Source organism: Cyanistes caeruleus, chromosome 14, assembly GCF_971803275.1.
Source record: "Cyanistes caeruleus chromosome 14, bCyaCae1.hap1.1, whole genome shotgun sequence".
Taxonomy (NCBI): domain Eukaryota; kingdom Metazoa; phylum Chordata; class Aves; order Passeriformes; family Paridae; genus Cyanistes; species Cyanistes caeruleus.
In genome coordinates this window covers 10,999,441-11,018,841 of record NC_141714.1, presented here as the reverse complement: position 1 = coordinate 11,018,841, position 19,401 = coordinate 10,999,441, and the positions used below count along the sequence as shown (strand labels likewise).

The following is a 19,401-nucleotide window of genomic DNA, read 5'->3' as shown; positions in this document are numbered from 1 at the left end:
TCCAGCAATCACCCACTGAATGTCACAGGAACCTTCTAATGGGGGAAGAAAATAATGCTTGAATTAGCATTTAGCTCCTGTCCCACGAGCTTATTTCCAACACTTGAAGTGTGGAATTAGCTGTGAGAAATCAGCTCAAATTTGACATATGATAAATTTTAAAGGCTGTTTTGTTATCTCTTAAACACTCTTTTCAACCTCTTTAATGAGGCATTTCTTCTATGCAGGAATGTGGGAATCACGTAGTTTTTGGTAATATAGAAAGAGCCTTCCTTGCAGTTACCTGAGAATTAATGACAAGAACTTGATTTTCTGTCAGTGTTGCTGGTTCTGTTGATCATGAGGGAAGATGCATTTGATGGCAGACAAGGGCTTCACCTTCAGTCTGAAATTTAAGGTGTATTTTTCTCTAAGAGATCTAACAAGGATCTAGAGGAGGGCAACCGTCCATGTCTGCACAGTAGTACTTGATTTTAGGCAGGACAGCTTATGGGAATGTACAGCAGCCAAATGAATAGAAATTAGGTTTATATGAAAATGTTAAAATGTTTAAAGGCAGAGTTACTTTTTTCAAATGCTAAACAAGGCTTCAGCTCTTAATTCTGTTTTCCAGGGCCTTCAATTGACAGAGATGGCAGTTCTCATTAAAAATTTTCAAACCATTGAACATTAGTGTCTGAAATTAACAAAATGCAGTATTCATGGGTAGCTTCAACATTATATGCCAAGCTTTAGTTTATAAATGCCCTTTGGAAATAAAATTATGCTCTTACATAACATTATTTACTCTTTAAGTATTGAAAATACTTTTTTTTCCATTTAGTGATAGAAAAGTAGTGCTTTACTTTAAAGAGATTATACTAGCTATGATAATCTCTTTATTAAAATTTAATGATTCTTAACACAGATTTTTTATTTTTTTCTGATTATAAATACCTTACATTTATATATTGAAGGTCAATCAACAACTCTGTGCACAGTGAGCACACACACATATTCTATAGCTGGAGACTTTTTCAAAAATGTTTTGAGTCATCTCTGGATAAAACAGTAGACATTTTCTCAAACCTTCCCACATCTTTTGGAAGAGTTTGAAAGGCCACCCAAGTACTGTGCCCAGATTTACCCAAAGAGAAGAAAGGATTATCCAAACTGCTGCAAAAAGATTTTCTTTCGTTCTTACAGAATGAAAGTATAAAGTGGGAATCTTTGAAGGCTGATATGTGGAAAAGGACACTGATCCTATCTGCCTATACTCTGGAATAGACACTGTTTACACACCTTTTTTATTTTCACTGATAAGAGTGAAACTCCTTGTGGAGGCTTGGATTGCTCTTTAAAGCCTCACCTGTTTTGTCTGGAGAAATCCCAAGAGTCCTTTGCAGAGGGAAATTGCCATGTTTTTTGTCAAGCAGAAGTGCATGGCATGTAACATTTAACTCCTTCTTTAAAGCGTTCTGGCAATCTTCTCAGTGATTTTTTGTGAGGTTAATGTCCCATGTTGAATTGGAGAACAAGCAACTGTGGTGTTTATTTGATTCTTACTTTGCTTGTATTTCTTCCACCTTTTCCTTTAGTTTTTGTCATTAGCTATGGCACTCGTCTTCAATCAATGGCTATCTTCTAGTCAGTGTTCTCTGGAGCAGATTGTGTTTAGATGTTGTCTGCATGTTTGAAGTGCATTTTTGATGCTCTCTGGGGGTTAACTGTTACTGGCTTTATTTTACAAGTGTGCAAGGGGTTGGAGTGAGAAGATGAAGAAATAAACCACTCATTCCCCTGAATGTTTGCCCTCTGCCTATGCAAGGTGTACTGATGTCACTGGCTTGGTCAGGCTGTGCTCTGCATCTCGGCAGTCTAATTGCTGGCCAGTTTAACTGGTGGGCTGGAGAAACTGCCAAGAATTTGAACAGTATCAAATGACAGCTGTAATTGCACAGCTGGTAAATGAGATGCCTACCAGTTCCCAGCCTGCTGTAGATTTTTAAACACAGCAAATTACTAATTGTGGGGTCTTTTAATTTCATTTTCTTGTTTGAATAGATCTGCATTGACACCAGAGACACAGGCATTTTCTGTCTGGCTTTGGTATTACAGAGTGAGGTTAATGGTGACAAAAGTAGGTAAAGAATGGTCTGGAGATTTTCCTGGCATCCAAGAGGGATTTCCATCCCTTGCTATAATCCTTGCCACCAGGATTATGCCACTGGTACCTGGGTTTCCTCTTTCAAAGCTGGGATGGGAATCTGAATGAACAGCACTTCCTTTTCTGGTTGTGTGGACATGTGCCAGTCTCTTGAGAGGCTGAACTATTTCCTGCTACATTTCATTGCTTCTGACCTAAATTTTGTTGCCTAAAAGTAGAGGCTGTTGTGTGCTGTGAAATGTGTCTCAAAAGTCCATGTACAAACAGGCACTAAAACAACAGGGTGACCTGTTCAATTGGTGGAATTATTCTCTGTGAGAAGGTTACAGGAGCACTCTGAGATATTTGCAGGTAGAAATGTAAGGGTTTGGTAAAAGGATGTGTATTTCTTGAATTTGCTGCTTAATCAACCTCTTGCATGGTTACGTTTTCAATACCAGAAATGCTTACACCAATTTATCTCTGCTCAGAAGTGGCTTCATAGTTTGGGATGTCCTTGACCCATCAAATTGAGCTTGGTGAGACTAGGCTTCAAAAAAAAGTGCCAAGTCCAGCTTTTTGAAAAGAACCCAGAATGTGTAGCATGAAGTTTTTTCTGGAGCTGACAGAAGGGATAAGACTATTTGGTCAGAGTTATTATCTGGTAATTTTATTTTATTTGGCTATTGTGCTGGGTTTAGGGTAATGATTTTTTTATTGTTATATTAGGGCACCTAGAAGCTGAGATGATCTTCTGTGATATCTAAATGAAAGATGAAAATAAATAACAGGAAAAAAATATGTTTGACTATGTTATTTGGAAATTTGTAAAGTGATATTAATTGGAAAGTATAGAAATGGTTGTTTTGTTACTTAGAGTGTTATTTTAATGCTTTGAAGATGACTAGTTGTGTATCCATCAAAAATTTCCTCGGAGAAATGCTTAATAATAATAATAGTAACAATAATTATTATTATTATTGTTGTTGTTGTTGATGATGATGTTGTTGTTGTGGTGGTTGTGCAGCAGAAGTATTAAAGTTTTTTTTCCTTCTACTATTTTATAAGCATGTAAAAACCTCCCACACTTAGCCAACTGTGTTGCTTAGGTAAATTAAAGACCATCTAACATACATAACATCAAACTCTGAAGCAGGACAAAAGAACATTTACTAGCAATCTTGCCTTGACATGGTTTACCTGTCAGAAAAAAATCCTTTCTAAGTTTCATCCCACACAATGATTTATTTTTCTAGTTAGGATTCTATACTTGTAAATAGAGCATTCAGTAACTGTGCACCAGGATTTCAGCTTTATGTAGGTGTCAGACTAGTTTGTCATGGATTTTGTTTTTAACACTGGATGCATTTTGCTGGTTTTTCCTTCCCATGAAAGCAAATCTCTCTTCTGGGCTGACACCCCCCTGTTGATTAGTCAGGTATAGTTCTAGGTGGCAGAGAAGGGTTTCTGACAAGAAAAAAAAGAGTGAACAACAACCCAAAATAGTCTGGTGCACTCAAATATAGAAGAGACTTGTGTTGGATTCCCTACTCTCATCAATAATTGCTCTTTCAAATGTTTCATTTCCAGCAGGAGAGATTGTGAAAGGCTACCCCCAAAAGTCTACTAGCCCTGTGCGTGAGAACCGACTGGAGAAGCAGAGCAAACTGGAGCCATAGGCCTGAGTTGGTAACTCAGGAGCAGTTTATTCCTGCTCTCTCTATCTGTGCCCAAATATTTGAACCAGAGAAAGTTTTACAACTGACATTTAACTTGAACAAAAACATTCCAGCAGTGTTTTAGTTGAATGATAATGCTATTAGAAATTATTAATAGTTTCTAATAGCAGCATCATTTAATCCTCACTAACCTCTAGCCTTACACATTGCCAAGGTGTTAAACATAGTGCAGTGCTGCACAATGTAACACAAAATCACTTTCTGGTGACATGCAGGGGTTTTCAGACCCCTTTGTTTAATGTTAAGTGTAGGCAAATCCATGTGCTCCAAGTTCTGAACCTCTCAAAGCTGGCAAGACCAGATGCTAACAGCAGAAATATGGGATCAGTGACTCTTATGACAGTTATGTTTAAACTGGGAACATTTGCTTTTTCTTTTGATTCCTGTAGATTAGAATAAAGATGTTGAATTAATATTCTTCCATGTTCTCCCACTATTTATGTTGCATGCAGGTTTAAATTCTGTCTGCTCAAACCTCAGAATGTTTTCTTTGTGGAAGATTCCATATCCTTATTTTGGGGGTAGACCTCAAAACAAACAACAATTGATTTTTAAATAGTTAAAGGAAATTTTGAAAAAATTTTGGAAAAAATACCAATGAAGTTTAAATTAGAGTATTCAATTACAGAAAATGTTGGTTTTATAAGAAAACAAATACAAGGATGGGCAAGAATTGAAAGAATAAAAATAAAAATAACAGAATTTTTTTTAAAAAAAATATTTCTCAGAAGGGATTTGCAAATTTTTCAAGTTACAAAAAAAGCTGTTTGTAGAATTAGTTTTGTAATTATTATGAATTTACAGCTGCTTCGGATTTGTCAGTATGTATTTTGTAAGAGGCAAAATTGGACCAACAAAAGTTAAAACTAGCAACTTGACTGGCAGTAAAAAATACTCAAATTTTACAAGGTTTCTGGACTTTCCTGTTTTCCAACAGACTATTTATTTACAAGTATTTATACAGATCCCATGTGAATTTTAGACCATTGCATACATAAAACAAAAAATTACTTCTGTCATCTCCCAGTTATTGTTAGGAGAATAAACTGATAAGCACACACATGAACACTGCTCAGCACAGGGACTTGGCTTTGAAATAAAGGCAAAAATTATTCACCCTCTATTGTGTTCATTTCTAATACATGTGTGGCATATTGATACATGGGATCTCATGGAAATTTAGAGTTCTGAGATTTCTCTTACATGAGGACTGTACTGAAATTCTTTGGTTATTTACACTTTCAAAGCTATTTTCACAGGTCAGAACTTAGTTTTACCTAAATTGTTGTTCAAGGTTACCTGTTTAGTTTTATGGAAGCCTTGAGGGGTGGTAGCAGCCCATTGCTCAGTATACTTGGTGTGTGTGAATAGCAGCATCTGCTCTGGAGAAGACTATATATAACCTGCAATTTCACATTCCCATTTGTGGAAAGATGTTGAATATTCCTGTCTTTTTACTTGACTCACAGACAGTTGATTGAATGAAAAAGCTCTTGACAGTACTTTTGCTGGTTATACTTCTGCTTTTGCTCATTGGAAATACTTAACTGAGTGCCAGCTTTAAAGTCCTGAATTTAATGAAAAGCTCTTGCTCAAAGCATCTTGTTAGAAGTTTGTTGGGAGAGGATTATGCATTTTTCATAATTTTCTACAAAATCTTGGTCTTTTCAATACATTATGACTCAGCAGCCAGGCTCCAGTTGAAGTGGAATAATCCAGTACACAGTTGAAATGGGGTGGCTAAAAGGAGCCAAGAAAGTTGTGTCAAGTATTCTGAGATGAAAGAAAACTAGAAGCAGTACCCAAAGGACTTGGCTACTCCAAACTTATCACAAAATAGTCACAATGGCAATATCCACCAGCTGTATTTATTTAAAAGCAGGACAAAGCTTATGCATAACTTCACCACATATCTATCCTGCCCAGTGTCCTGTTTCTGGCAGTAGCCAGAGAGAATGACTAGGAGAAAAGTACCCAACAGAGCAAACGTACTGTGATGTCTCATCAAGTATTTTCTCAGCCTCCAACACCTTCAAATGAAAGAATCTTCTATGCAAGAGGGTAGTGACATTGTACTCAATAGCTCTAGAAGCCTGCTCTTTCATGAGCTTGTCCCAATTTCAGTTGACCTCAGATCCATTTTCAGCATCTTTATCTTCTGCAGTGAGGCTTGCAAACTCAAGTTCCATATAACCTTTGTGTTTGCCTTTTCCTTCTGACTTTTGTCTGAAGTTCCTAAACTTGTTTTTTTTTTTTTGATGGACATTGAAATCTCTACACCATTAAGGATCTTGCAGACTTCCTTCTCAGCTTTCTCTGTCCCTTGTCTGACAGCTTTAGCAGCTGTTCCTAACTTTGCCCATTGCTTTCATACTTTCCTGAGATGCTTCTAGATCTTCTATATAATTTCTGAAATGATATGGGAGTGAGAGGGGACCAGAATTGCACACATTATATAATTATGTCATGTAACTTTTCATTTTAACCTCCAGACTCAGTTTCTGAGTGGGCATGTTTAACTATGCAATCCTCATTTTACACATGAACTTTGGCCTTTTTCCTGCACACATCTTGCTTCATTTTTCTGCATTTCTTCCCTTGCTATTTGAATGCGGCCTTAATGTGACTCTTCAGCCAGCCCTCATTTTCACTGAAAACTTAAAGACAAATAAATAAGATGTTTTCATCTTTTTCATTTTTGACATTGACTCAAAGACACTATGTACCAAACTGTAGCAGATCCATAAGAATGAGTTAGAAGTGAATAACCCTGGATTCCATGCTTCTAAAGGTTTGTCAAATGCAGTCACATCCATGTAACACTTAGACTGGATCTACTCTACACTTTATTTCTCATATGTGCCAGATAAGCTTTACCTGAATGTATGTATGTATTTTTATGAACACCTAGAAATACATTTTTTAAAGTGTATTCTTATTGTGAATTATCGTGGAATAGAGAATCGCTTTTTTGTTTTTTTTTTTTACTCTTGTGTACCTTTGTATTGATTAGGTTTTGGGGAGAAAACTGCATTATGTTATACTGTCCTCCTCCAGCTTCTGTCTTCCCTAAGAAAGTAGGAAACTGTTGTGTTCTTTACAAGCAAGTGGGATTCTATGACCCACCTCTGCTATAGAGATTTAAAGACATGTTCTTCAGCTCTGAGCATGTTCTTTAAAGAAAAATCTAAATGCTAGCGTTTTATTAATGACATCCTCCTACATTGCCTGGGTAGGCTGGTCTTTTAAAGCATTATAATAGTACTTGGCACCTTATTTTTTGGAAAATGTACTCACTTCAGGTCTCTCAGAAACAGTCATTTGTCAATGATTTGGATTTAATTTCTGACTATTTGCATATTAGCTTTTCTGACTCAAGTGGAAGTAGGAAGCACTGCTTGTCATACCTAAAAGCCTCATCTCAGCAAAAATCTCCCACTGGGATTCTAGAACAAAGGATTTCTAAAAAAGACAGCTATGCCCTGGGGTGACTGAGTGCTTATCTGCTGCTAACCCCCCCCAAATTATAAATCAACAGAAGAGTTTATAATAGACTGTTCTATACTTTACATCTAATTTAACTCTATTGCTGGCATTTCCATTGGAGCATTTCAGGCTTCATTTCCATTGTCTAATCACAGTGATTGAAGACTGAATGTTTTTAGTCTTCACACAGTTCAAGTGCTCATGTGAAAATCTTACTTCTGAAAATCCTGGTACAGGTACAGGGCCTGCATACATAAGCTTCATGTGGAGTCACCTGCAAACATCTGCAGACAGGGTCTTGAATATATGTATACACTAGAGATTTTCTTTACCTCATCCAGCACAGGAGGCACTGAACTCACAGCTTTGTAACACTGTGTAATGCTACAAATTTGGGGTATGATTTGAGTAAGGTTGAGTAAGACCATTGAAATAAGGATTGCAACCCTTAGAGTGGCAAAACAGAAACAAAATGTCATTGGTGATATTCCTCTTCATGCACTTTGTTAGGTAAGGTCTCATTTTTCCTGAAAGCAGTCCTTCTCTTTCAGAAAACGTCTTTTGTCTTGTGGAGTAAGAGTTAGTGATTGCTATTAGAGCCCAGATAAAATCTGCTATTTAATATGCTCTGTGATGTAGCCAAATCTTAGCCCTACCTTGATACAATGCTTATAATTCCAGAAAGGCAATTTTGCCCTTGGTTGATGCGGATGGCAAAAGTCAGTTCAGTCTCACAGAGTTTGGAGATTTTTGTGGTTTTGGTTTTTTTGGCCAAGGTCAGATGAGCAATATCTGAATTCTTTCTATGTGAATTGCTATGATCTTGATTAAAGTCTCAGCTTTAGAAAGGGAAGTCAGTAGGGAACACTCACATTTCAAAAATAGTTCTGCTTCAGCCATTTCTCAGATTGGTTAGAGAATGCTCAGTACCTTGTTGCCTAGTTCCCATTGCTTCCTAAAATGCTTACAATCTAGAACATTTCACCACAAAGGACCAATTAATAAATGAAGTAGTGCCCACACTTGAATTTAGAATTCTTCTTAGCAAGGTTTTGGTTGCAGTGGGTGTATCAGCTCTGATGAGTTCAGGTTATATGAGAGCAGAGAAGGTGAACTTGAAGGTCAGTCATACCTGCTTCCAGAAGAGATCCAGTTACATGTGTTGCACGTGTTGCCTCTGGTATTTCTTTTGTATGGTACTGTTCTTTCCCCATGGAATTTCAGCATTTAGACAGCTGTCCAGGCTTCTTGTGTGCTAAGGGGTGACTCACTTCATCTGTCTTAGACGTCTGTCTCCACTGACTGGGCATGACTAGCTGAACTTTAAGTTCATTGCATTAGATTTGCACTGTCATCAACCAGACTTTTGGTACTTTTGGTACTGATGGAAGCAGATGAAGAGAAACTATATTTCTGAAACTATAGTTCAGCAGCAGTGTGTGACACTGATTCCTCATTGTAACCTAACAACTATGGATCAAAGTCTGTGGTCATGGAGGTGCTTTTGTTGTTTTTATTTTTTTCCTTCACTGATACAGATTACCCAGTGGAGAAGTTAAGTTTTCATTTCTTCAGACCCAAGGTTGGGGTTTTGGCCAGTTTGCTTTGCATATGTCTGTGTGATAATAAAGCCTCTGTAATCTTTTTGATTAGACAATCAAAAATCAGGGTCTTACAAATATGAGTTTATAAATGATCTGATGTATAAATTATACTAATAAGCCCATCTTTTTTGTGGGCTTTAACATTTGCTTTAAAAATGTAGAACGTAGTCTCTCCTGAAACAGAGAATTTGCTTTACGATTATGTTTTAGGAATGTTCGCACTTCTATTTAGAGAAAACTCTTGACTTGAAAGCTGAAACACAGAGGCTGACAAGTGCTGGCCCAGAAAGATAAATTCGGCAAAAGATGCCTAGAGATCCAACTGCTTTGTTGTAGGTTAACAATTATAAAACTTCTGACAAACGTGTAAAGTTATTTTCAGGGATATTTCTTTCTTGCCTTGAGGTTTTAATAGGCATTGCTACTGTGAGGAGACATTTGTACTGGTCTCCTCTATTTATTTTGTTCTGTTTCAGCAATCTCAATAGCTTAGAGTGTATGCATTTATTTCACTTTTTCTTACTGGAGCTGAAATAGATATTAGCTTAATCCAGAAGTTTGTAGTATTATAAGACACAGAAATCCACTGAATCAATCACTTTATATGTATATCACAGCATCAAGCATGTAAAAGTAAAATGTAAAATTCTAGAATCTGCCTGATGCAAATCAATTTTAACACTAAGAAGAAAGTAATTTTTTCTTCTCTGGAGACAATCTCACAACATTTAGAACACTTTTACTTTTATTTTTACTTGAAAATAAAATTTATAAAAAAGATTCAGCTTAAAATCCCATGCTGATGTATGGCTTTTCCTATGTATGTAATAATTTTAGTTTGGTCTAACATGGTTTGGTGGTAGTAGTACAATCAGTTGTAGCATTCTGATTTAGGTTAGAATTATATAACTTTCATATGTAGCAGTAGCTGCCTCAGTGTTTCTTACTGATATTGTAGTGTTATTAAATACCAACACTTTAAACATTGCAGGTTTTGGGCTGGAAGTTATTTCTTAACATTAAACCAGGTTGGTGAACCTCATTAAATGAAATTCCTTGGCAACCAAATTGTCAGAGCAACAACTTGTTCCACAATGTCAAAACAACTGAAGGGGCATTTGGATAGTGGAATTGATTAAAATGTTGGAATCAGTTTGCTACATCAATTTGTGGAGAACACTCAAGCTTGGGTTGGTGACTCTATAATTTAATACAATGTTATGGATAGTTATGTTACTGTACAGGATCTAGTAAGGTTTTCTGTGCTGCTTTAGAGGAAAAAATGCTGCTTCTGTTCATTAATTGTATTTTTATGATCTGTGTGACTACGAAGATGTATTATAAGTGTGTCAAACTCTGGAATAAAAAACCGTAATGATAGGCACTATTGATGGACAGGGAACACTGGAAGAAGAGATTGGTATGCCTCTTTTTCCAGGGCTGGTTTCAATATGAGTAGAAATTGTGCTTGGGTAGTCTGTTCAGGCTCTATGTCATTGTTTGCTGAGTAGCTGCTCTTCTTCATAGATCTCAAATTCTGCTGCTTTCAGCACAGGCACAAGAAAGGTGTCAAATGGAGTGGCAGAGCTGGATAAAGCAGTGACAAGAAACACAGGACTAAATAATTACCTGGGGAAGTGACTGCAGCACTATTTCTGAACCAAGAAGAGTCAAAAGTTTGAGTGACACTATCAGGAGAACAGAGCTTAGACCACAAAACTCTTCCATAAAAATGAAGTAATGGAATATTTCTTTTCCTATGTAGGAAATTTTTGAAAATAAATGATTCCATTACAAAGTTGAGACATTTTTAAAAATAAAAATTAGTGTGATAAAAGACCTCCTTAAAAAAATTAAAAATTGCTTAGTGAAATAATTGCCTTTGTTTATAATTTATTATGTTTCTATTCCTTGTCCAGACCATTTGCTTCCTTGTACTGAATTGCTAATTTTTGCAGCCTTTTAGAGCATTTCTAAAGCAAATTAATTAGCTTGCTTCTAAATGTCAAAGTTTTCTTTCACTTTCAGCATCTAGATAACTTAATGACATTACAGCCCTGAGAGAGAATTAAGCCTATGGAAAGACAATTGATAAAACAAAGGATATTTAAAAGAGCAAACTATGCCTTCTCAAGAGAAAAAAAAAATATTTGAAAAATGGCCAGTGCATAAATTTAGTCAGTGCCTCTTTGAACTCATGCCACATACTCAATTATGTAGTTAGATAATTTCTATCATATGTTACAAAAAGAATTTTCCTCAGAAGAAAAGCTGAGGAAATCTGTTTGTTTTGGAATCACCTGCATTTTTTCTCATGAGAATTTTTGAATTTTAATCATAAAGGTAAATATTTTATTGGAAATGAGGAAGGCAAGGAGAAATTGTGGGCTTTTTTGAAAAAAAGGTTTTGAGAAAAAGGTTTTCCTTTGAAGCTGCATTATTTCAGTTGACTGAAGATTTTTTTACCTTATTGTGGATGTTTTCTGTTTTGGGAAACAGGTTTTAAGGGTTTCATTTTTTCAAATAAAATTTAGAATTTAGCGGTGAATGTGTTATCAGATATCTGGAAAGGAGCTGACTTTTTCAGTGCATATGGTGCTTTTGGAAGAAAAATAGAACAAATATATCATGAACAGTGTCAGACTTACATGTATCTTGCTTATGTTCGTGATAAGATCTCATATTCTTTTTTTTAGGAAGAATGATTTCTTCCAGGCAGTAAAGATTTTTCAGTCTTTGCTTCTCCAGATCAATCTCCCTAGGTGATATTAAGTGGAATGCTAAATTCTATGACATAAACTCTTCCATGGAGAGTGATACTTAAAGTTACTGTTTTGTTTCAGAGAAATGAAGTGTCACAAAATTATCACTTTAGCAATATTTAGCCTAAAGATGGTCCAAATTAATATAATACAAGAATAAAAGCTTAACCCAAAATGTGAGATTTTGTTTGTTATTGATCTTGTATTCCAAGACACAATTGACTATATTCCTTGAGTGGATACATTATTTTGAAAAATAATATACAAATACAGGCCAAGTTTCAAAGAAAGGTGGTTCATAAATAATTAAATTACATTGCATTTGAGGGAAACAATAAGTAGCAACAGTATCTTCAAGTCTCAGTATCTTCAAATATGTTTCATATAATGTGATATGCTGATAAACACACACATTACTCCATAATTTCTATCCAGAAGAGAATAATTTGATTAAAGAATAACTTGTCAGGGATTAGAAAGGGAGGTTGGGGATTGTTCACTCCAAACTCATTGGCCCCCCATCGTTTTCTGGTCTCCATCACAGCCAGTCACAACCTACCCTGTTTAGGCCTTCGGACTGCAATGGTTTGGTTGTAGTTTTGCACATGAGCTCCAGCAAATGTGTTTCATACTCAAGAATGCCTGGAAGGCACTTGGGACAGGGGAAAGGGTTTTACCTCTGAGATGATTTCTGAGGCCCTATCTTGGGCCTTTCCTTAGGCAGACAGGGGTCACTGGGGGCTGAAATACATCCTGATATCTTGCAGTGGCCAGATGGAGAGACAGAGAGATCCCTTCCCTACTATGGAGATGTTTCATTTTATCTTATGTGTCTTTTATCAATGCTTTCAACCATGTTGTCTGATTTGAGCTATTTATTTGTGTTTCAGTATAGGTTCAAGTAAAGAGTTCTTCAAAGAAGGTGGATAAGGGTACATAAAAAATGGAAGGATTGACCAGCCTGTATCTGTCCTCCTCTAATTGCTTCCTACACCAGAAAGATAAGGTGATGAACTTGGATCTTTGGCAGTAAGTCAAAACAAAACTCTATCACCTGTAATTTTTGTTGCTACATTAACATTTAGCTCTCATGTGGTGTAGGTCATTATCCAAAAGGGTGTGGTGTTAGGGTCCTTAGCTGAGTTGTCTTACCTTGGTGCACCTTGAGAAAAGTTGTGGTAAGAGGGAGCTGAATACAAGTGTTGTTGTCTGATTTGCTGAAATTCTGCACCAGGTAAAAATTTCCTGAACTCAACTTGTGTTTTTTGGTGTGAGGAGAAAAAGGATGTTCGCTATACCCTTCCCTATGAGGGTCTGCCTATGACTCAGGAGAATAAGGAAGAGTCAGGGAACAAACTCGTACAGCAGAACTGACATTTGCAGGTGTTTAAATTTACAATCCTGATTTAAGGTTTCTTCACGGGTGTTTTAAGGTCTAAAGTGTGCTAATAATAGGATAAAGTGTATATAAATGTAGGTTGTCATCTGTCAAATGTCTCTCTTTTGAGCTTCTTCATCTTTCAGTATTAATAAGTTAACATAATATCTGACCAAATATCTTTTGATTTCTGGCTATTTTTGAACAATACTAAGGCATCTGGGTGTGGGAAATGCAGGCATGGAAAGCTCTCAAGTTCTTGAGCATACAGGCTCAGAGATAGAATTTGATACAAAGTTTGATCTGAGACATTGGAGAAAGCTTGAGGCTTTAGAACAATAAAGTTACACAGACATGAAGTAAGAATAGAAAGAAGAAGCAGAAATATGTTTTAAACAAGTAGAAATATGCCTCATGTAAGTGAATAAATATGTTAAGAAAGATAGTAGAATATTTTAAAGTTTGACAATATAACCTGTTAGAGAGTAGTAAGAAGCTCAATATGTAGCACTGAAAGTTTCTGCAGTGTTATATGATTGGTTGTGAAAAGACACATTGCGGTAGAATCGTTTAAGACAAAGCAATTAATGATTTGTCTATGAAGATGCTAGTGAGCTTTGTCAAAGTTGTTCATTGGCTAAGAAATTGTAAAAAGGCATTGTAATTAGAATTAAGATGGCTTCCGGTGTGATGGCATTGAATGTAACATCTTAAATGTCTCACCCTTCCATGAGACTGATTATGCAATAACCATCTTTTATAATGTCTCTCAGTCAACCCCGTCTGCTCTGATCTCAATCTCTGGGAAAGAAGTAGAGGCTAAAAGTAGAAGTAGAGGCTTATTCCTAGAAAAAACAGTCTGTATTTTTAATTTTTTTTTAAAGTGAATTCTCTGCTTGGGGCAAATGAGAATGAGAATGAGGAAGTCTTGCCATTTCCATATTAACACATGCATTTTGAGGAGAAGTTGTGTATTTTGCAAGTGAACAAGTTTGAACACTATCTTCAGTACAGACTGCAGTGTTTTGTAATCCATCCTTTTCACACAGAACAGAACTAGCTTGGCAAGAGCAAGAAAAATTCCTTGGCTGTGCCTCTCTAAAGTATTTCTAAAGGTGATACTTTACATAGGTTCACTAAGCCTGGTGATGCCTGTGCAGAAACCAAGAACATCCTGAGAACCTTCCTGCCCTTCCCTGCATGTGGAGCTCAGTGGGGAAGAAACTACAGCATAGTTTGTGGCTCTTGGCAGCCTCTCTTGTGCTGAATGGAAATTTTAATGTTTGCTGATGATCCAACAGTGTAACAAGCTGCAGAAGGGCCTCATGGTGTCTTAGGGCAAGGCTCAGCTCTGGCCTGAGAGGCTTAAATAAATCTATAGTAAAGTTAGGGGGAGCACAGTAATTCTGTCCCCAGTGTATTCTGAAGGCATGGCTGGGCTTTTATTTCTCAGAGGACAGGGAGGTCATCACTGACATAATTGTCCTGCAGCCCGATGCTCCATGCAGGGATGGGCTGGCTTGTGCTGCTTTCTGTGGCCTTGAGCCCCAGGACGGTGACAGGGAGGCCAGGTCGCTCAGGCCATGCTGCATGAGGAGGAGCTGAGCAGCAAAGTAGGGACATGATCCCAACTCTAGACAACTGAAGCAGTCAGGGTACTTGTTTGCCCCAGGCAAAACTGAATCTGTTAAGAGCTGTAGTGCACCCAGAAATAAGTATCTAATTTTTCACATTTTGTTTCTCTGAGGATCACTGCAAACTCCTTCTCTTAATGCAGTATATCCGTGGTGAGAGTTTTATTTCAGTGAAGCAGTAAATGAGACAAGGTACCTGCTGGGGGTCTGCTCTTTTAGGAATGAAGAGTCTGTTCACATTTAAAACAAGCACTATCCTTGTACCTGCATGTGGAATAACCTGCATGTGGATTTAGAGATGGACTAAAGCTGCAGTAGAATAGTTAGGTTTTTCCTAATAATGCTCCTAGGAAAAAGAGAGCACCTGCATAAGAGAACCTAAACACCTTCTTAAGAATTCCATTGTTGCAAAACTACTGAATGCTGTCCTGAAAGCCCTAAAAACTTTCCTATGTGTTGGTGCAGATGCAAGTCTGTTCTACACTGGTTGATATGAGTTCTGATGGGTTTTTTATGCTACTGTATTTTGAATGAACAACCGGGAACCAGGTTAAAACGGTGCAGATTTCATTGAATCCAATAGAAAATTCTCTGCCTATTTTAGGAGGAGATGTGGCAGTATGTATTCAGTTATTTAGACTTTTAATTAGTAAACTTAAGTCTTTAAAAGTCTTGATTGTAACTGTCAAAAATAATTCTGCATATATTTTGACTATTTAAACTTCTCTCATCTATGTCTATTTTACATTGTATTTTTAACTGTGCTGCAGTTCAGTGAGTGCTGTGAGCACTCTCCCACAGAGCTCTAATTGCCTGGCTTCTGCAGATACCATATCAGCACATCAGTGTTAATGCAGCAGAAAGCAAGTACTCTGTTTCTCTACAAAGCCAGTTTAAGATATTTCTAGAATATACTTTTGAATTGCTTTTTCTTCATCTTATTTTAGATAACACTTTGACTTAAATAAAACTGCCTGTGGGGCATTGTATGTTGATCAAAAAGGGATGTATCATTCTATTAGTTTAAATTCTTGGTGCTGCAATAAATCATTTTCTGCCTACATAATTTACATTTTCCAAATTCTTAATTTAGTTCCAGCATAGGATTGTCACAAATGGAGGAGTCAGAGATGTGAGGTGAAGAGTGCAGGAGCAACATTTATTGAAACATTACATATAGCAAAAAGGATTTTGGCTGAAATATGGAATTAGAAGCTTTTTAAGAATGAAGCAAAAGATTTCAATTTCCTTCCAGTCTATATGAATCAACAGAAATGTAAAATGAGGGCTGCAGTGTGGGGTGGAAGGAAGATTACAAGACACACAGTGTGTCAGGTGCATGTTTATTAGTAAAATTTTGAACTCAGATGAAAATGCCTGTGTATCTTCACATAAATGCTAACCTTTAGCCTATGCCCTTGGAAGAACTCACAAAGATTTCTTTCAGGGACTTAATGCTCTTCATATGGCTTTTCTTCTGAAATGGGGTATAAAATTTTTCTTTGGTTGTAATTACAGAAAGCAGTTAACTGCTTTTCCTCTGCAAAACAGAACAATGATGTTCTTTAAATAGGTACATTTAGAACTAATATATTAAGCAAGCTGAAGATTTACCTTTTTCTTTTTCCTTTTAATACAAAGGTATAACTTTGCAGTCCTATAATTATGGCTTCTCATTTTTGGCATAAAAATTGTTGGCAAATGGTTTTTCATTTGTTCTTTTGTGCTGAAATGAAGAACCTAGAAAATTGTCTTCTTCTTATGTATATACAACATGATTTGATTTCTGGGCATTTTGACTCCTATCTTGTTATCTCTGCAAAATTATGAACTACTGTTTGGGGTTTTTTTTCTAAGAAATGAATGAAAGGAAAGATTTCTTAAATTTGGCCTGTTAATTTTTTTCAACACTTTTTTTTTTAAGAATTTTTTTTTTTTAATAGTCCAGAGTTGTTCCTGAGAAGATGTTTTCTGGATGCAGGTATCTAGCTGATAAACAGAAACATCAGGATTAGAAGAGACCTTCAAGATCATCCCATCCACAGTGAACCCAGTACTCCAATAATTACCCCTAAACTGTGTCACATCCAGACACCTTTTGAACACTTCCAGATACAGTGACTCCACCACTTCTTGGGACATTTATTCCACTGACTTGCCACTCTTTCAGCCAGTGAAAACCCCTTTTCTAGTATCTATTAGTAATAGAAACTCCTCCCTGGCGAAGGCATTATGCACAAATATACCTTCATATGAGTCTGGGTCAATCAACAAGTAGCTGACTGCTTGAACTTGCAAATTGCTGCCAAAATCTTTAGCTCAGAATTCAAGGAAACCACACACAAAAAGAAATCAGGTGAGAAGCAAATGTTTCTTTCCATGAAACTTTCAAAAACACTCAGTAGATGTCATGTGGTGTAGTCTCCAGATGAAATGCTAGAAACTGGCATGAAGTTTGGGGCATCTGTTTGGCAAGTAGATTCAGAGATTTGCTGTTCAGCAAGAAACCACAGGTCTGTCTTGTTCAGAGAAAGAAATATTTCAGTAGGGTTGGGAGGTGGAGAGTGCTATTTCATATCAGAGTTGTAGTGTTCTGGCAGTAGTATGCAGCTACTGAGTGTCAAATTTTTGCATTAAAAACTGATAAAATTCTTAAGTTTTCATGAGAATGAAAACAGCAGATAGTCCCAAATTCAAGACAAGGCAAGTCTTCTGGATGCAGGCAGACAAGGACTAATTTCAGCCATGGAAGGACAAATATGCAGAAAGCAATTATATCAATTATTACTAGATTATTATTCTAGAAAGACCTTTGTCCTGTTGTATAAATAGAAAATCATTTATAAATTATAATATAATTTGGCAATTTATACCTAGCAGCCCATAACTTCAGAAGTGTCTGCTGTCTTTTTGTGATGGCTCATTGGCTTTGGCTATGAAATGTGAGATCCCAGAGATCTGAATTTTTTAAAGCATGTGAAACAACCAAAATTAAGTTCCTGGTGGCTTTATTTCTTAATTTTTCTGGCAAATATAAATTTATCTTTAATATTACAAATGTCCTAAAGTGGACGTAGTTCACTTATTCTACCATTCCCTACAAATGTAATAGCTAAATATTAGGTATTTTCAGTGTGCAAAGTACTGTGGAGCTGAAAAATGCAGAATCCATTTTAGAAAACTATGAGAAATGTTTATTTTGCAAGTCATAGGTCAATTTAGATAGTTTTAGTTCTTAGTAGAGAAATATTGATTTTCATGCTTCCTCTGTTAGTTAGAATGACATCTACAGGATAACAAGTGTGAATAGCTAAGGTTCATATATTGTGGTCCCAATGCCAACAAAGACCTCTTTAACACTTAGAAATAACAGAAGTGGAACTTAATAAAGGCCAATATTTAATTGGCCTTTATATTAAAATACCAACATAATTGAGAAGCACCAAAAAAATTGCTTTTTCTCTAATTTTAAATATTTCTTTATTGAAGATGTGTCTGAGTTCAGTTGCTTTGATAGCTTGAGTAGCTTAGATTTATTACAATTCTATTGCCTATAAATTGTGAATTAGGCCAAATAATACTAATTTTTGCTCTCCCACACCTCTGAGCCCAGCAAACAGACCAGCTTACATGTCTTGTCTTTAAGGATATCTTCTGCAGCTGATCACACAGACAGATGTGCCAGGTGTGCCAGTGAGTTCACTGAGCAAAAGCCCTTCTTGCCTTCTAACTCAACTTGTTTCAGCAAGAAAAACCTCAAGACTATGTACAAGATGAAGCGCACAAAGTTGGGATATTTTACATAAATACTCTCTGACAGAACTGGGAAGATTCAGGATTTATTTTTTGGACTAGCGTGGGTAAGAGGAACTGCTGATCTTCAGCTGCTTCCTCTGTGAACATAAATACTTTGACTTTTTAAAAAAATTAATTAAAAAGGCCAGTAATTAAGGGCAAATTTAAAATATGTCAATAGATCCATTGACGTAGTAACTGTATTCTGTTATTTTATTTCCCCATTTAGTGTGTGTATGCATTTATATGTATATATCAAAATACACTGACACATACATATGATTTATATCAATACTGCTCTTTCAAACTGATGAAGATTATCTTTCATTTATCCATTTGCTTTTATGCATCTTGTTATTCAATATTGTAACTCCAAGAGATCTGAGAACAAAACATTTTAAAGATAGGTCATGACATAGGCAGGCAATGCAGAGCAGCCGGCTCACTGCATCTCACAGAGTGAGAGCTGTTTTGCTCTTAGAAAAATAAAGGCAGGAAAATCTCCTTATTTCCAAGAAAGCACAACAGTTTCAAAGGACAGACAGAGAAATGAAGAGGCTGTTTGTAGTGATTAGGAAGAACAGACAATGGCTTTTTTCTCGAATTCAGTCTGCACTGGTGTAGAAGAGCAGCGGGCAGGTGCCGTGTGGGTGCTGTGATTTACAGGAACAAAGCAGTTGTCCCTAGTGAAACAACATCAGAGATCTACAAGCCTGGTGCCTGTTCTCTCCATCTCCATTTTGTCTGTAGTTGTTAATAGTCCTTGGACTGTGTATTCAGTCATTTTATTTTCTTTTATTTTCTAAGAAGGTAAGAGTTTCCTGAACATGGTTGACATATGCAAGGGTGCTTTAGGGTAAGGACTGCACATAGGGGTA

The 19,401-nt window shown here is 36.5% G+C and overlaps 1 long non-coding RNA gene across 5 annotated transcripts in view; it reads left to right on the top strand.

Annotated features, from left to right (window-relative positions):
* LOC111928772 (uncharacterized) overlaps positions 1–19,401 on the top strand; it is a 131,566-nt gene that overhangs the window by 34,887 nt on the left and 77,278 nt on the right. For all 5 annotated transcript variants that reach the window (XR_015276572.1, XR_015276570.1, XR_015276575.1 and 2 more), the window contains one exon: positions 12,607–12,745. This is a non-coding gene — a long non-coding RNA (uncharacterized LOC111928772). Of the gene's footprint in view, positions 1–12,606; positions 12,746–19,401 lie in introns of those variants that run through there.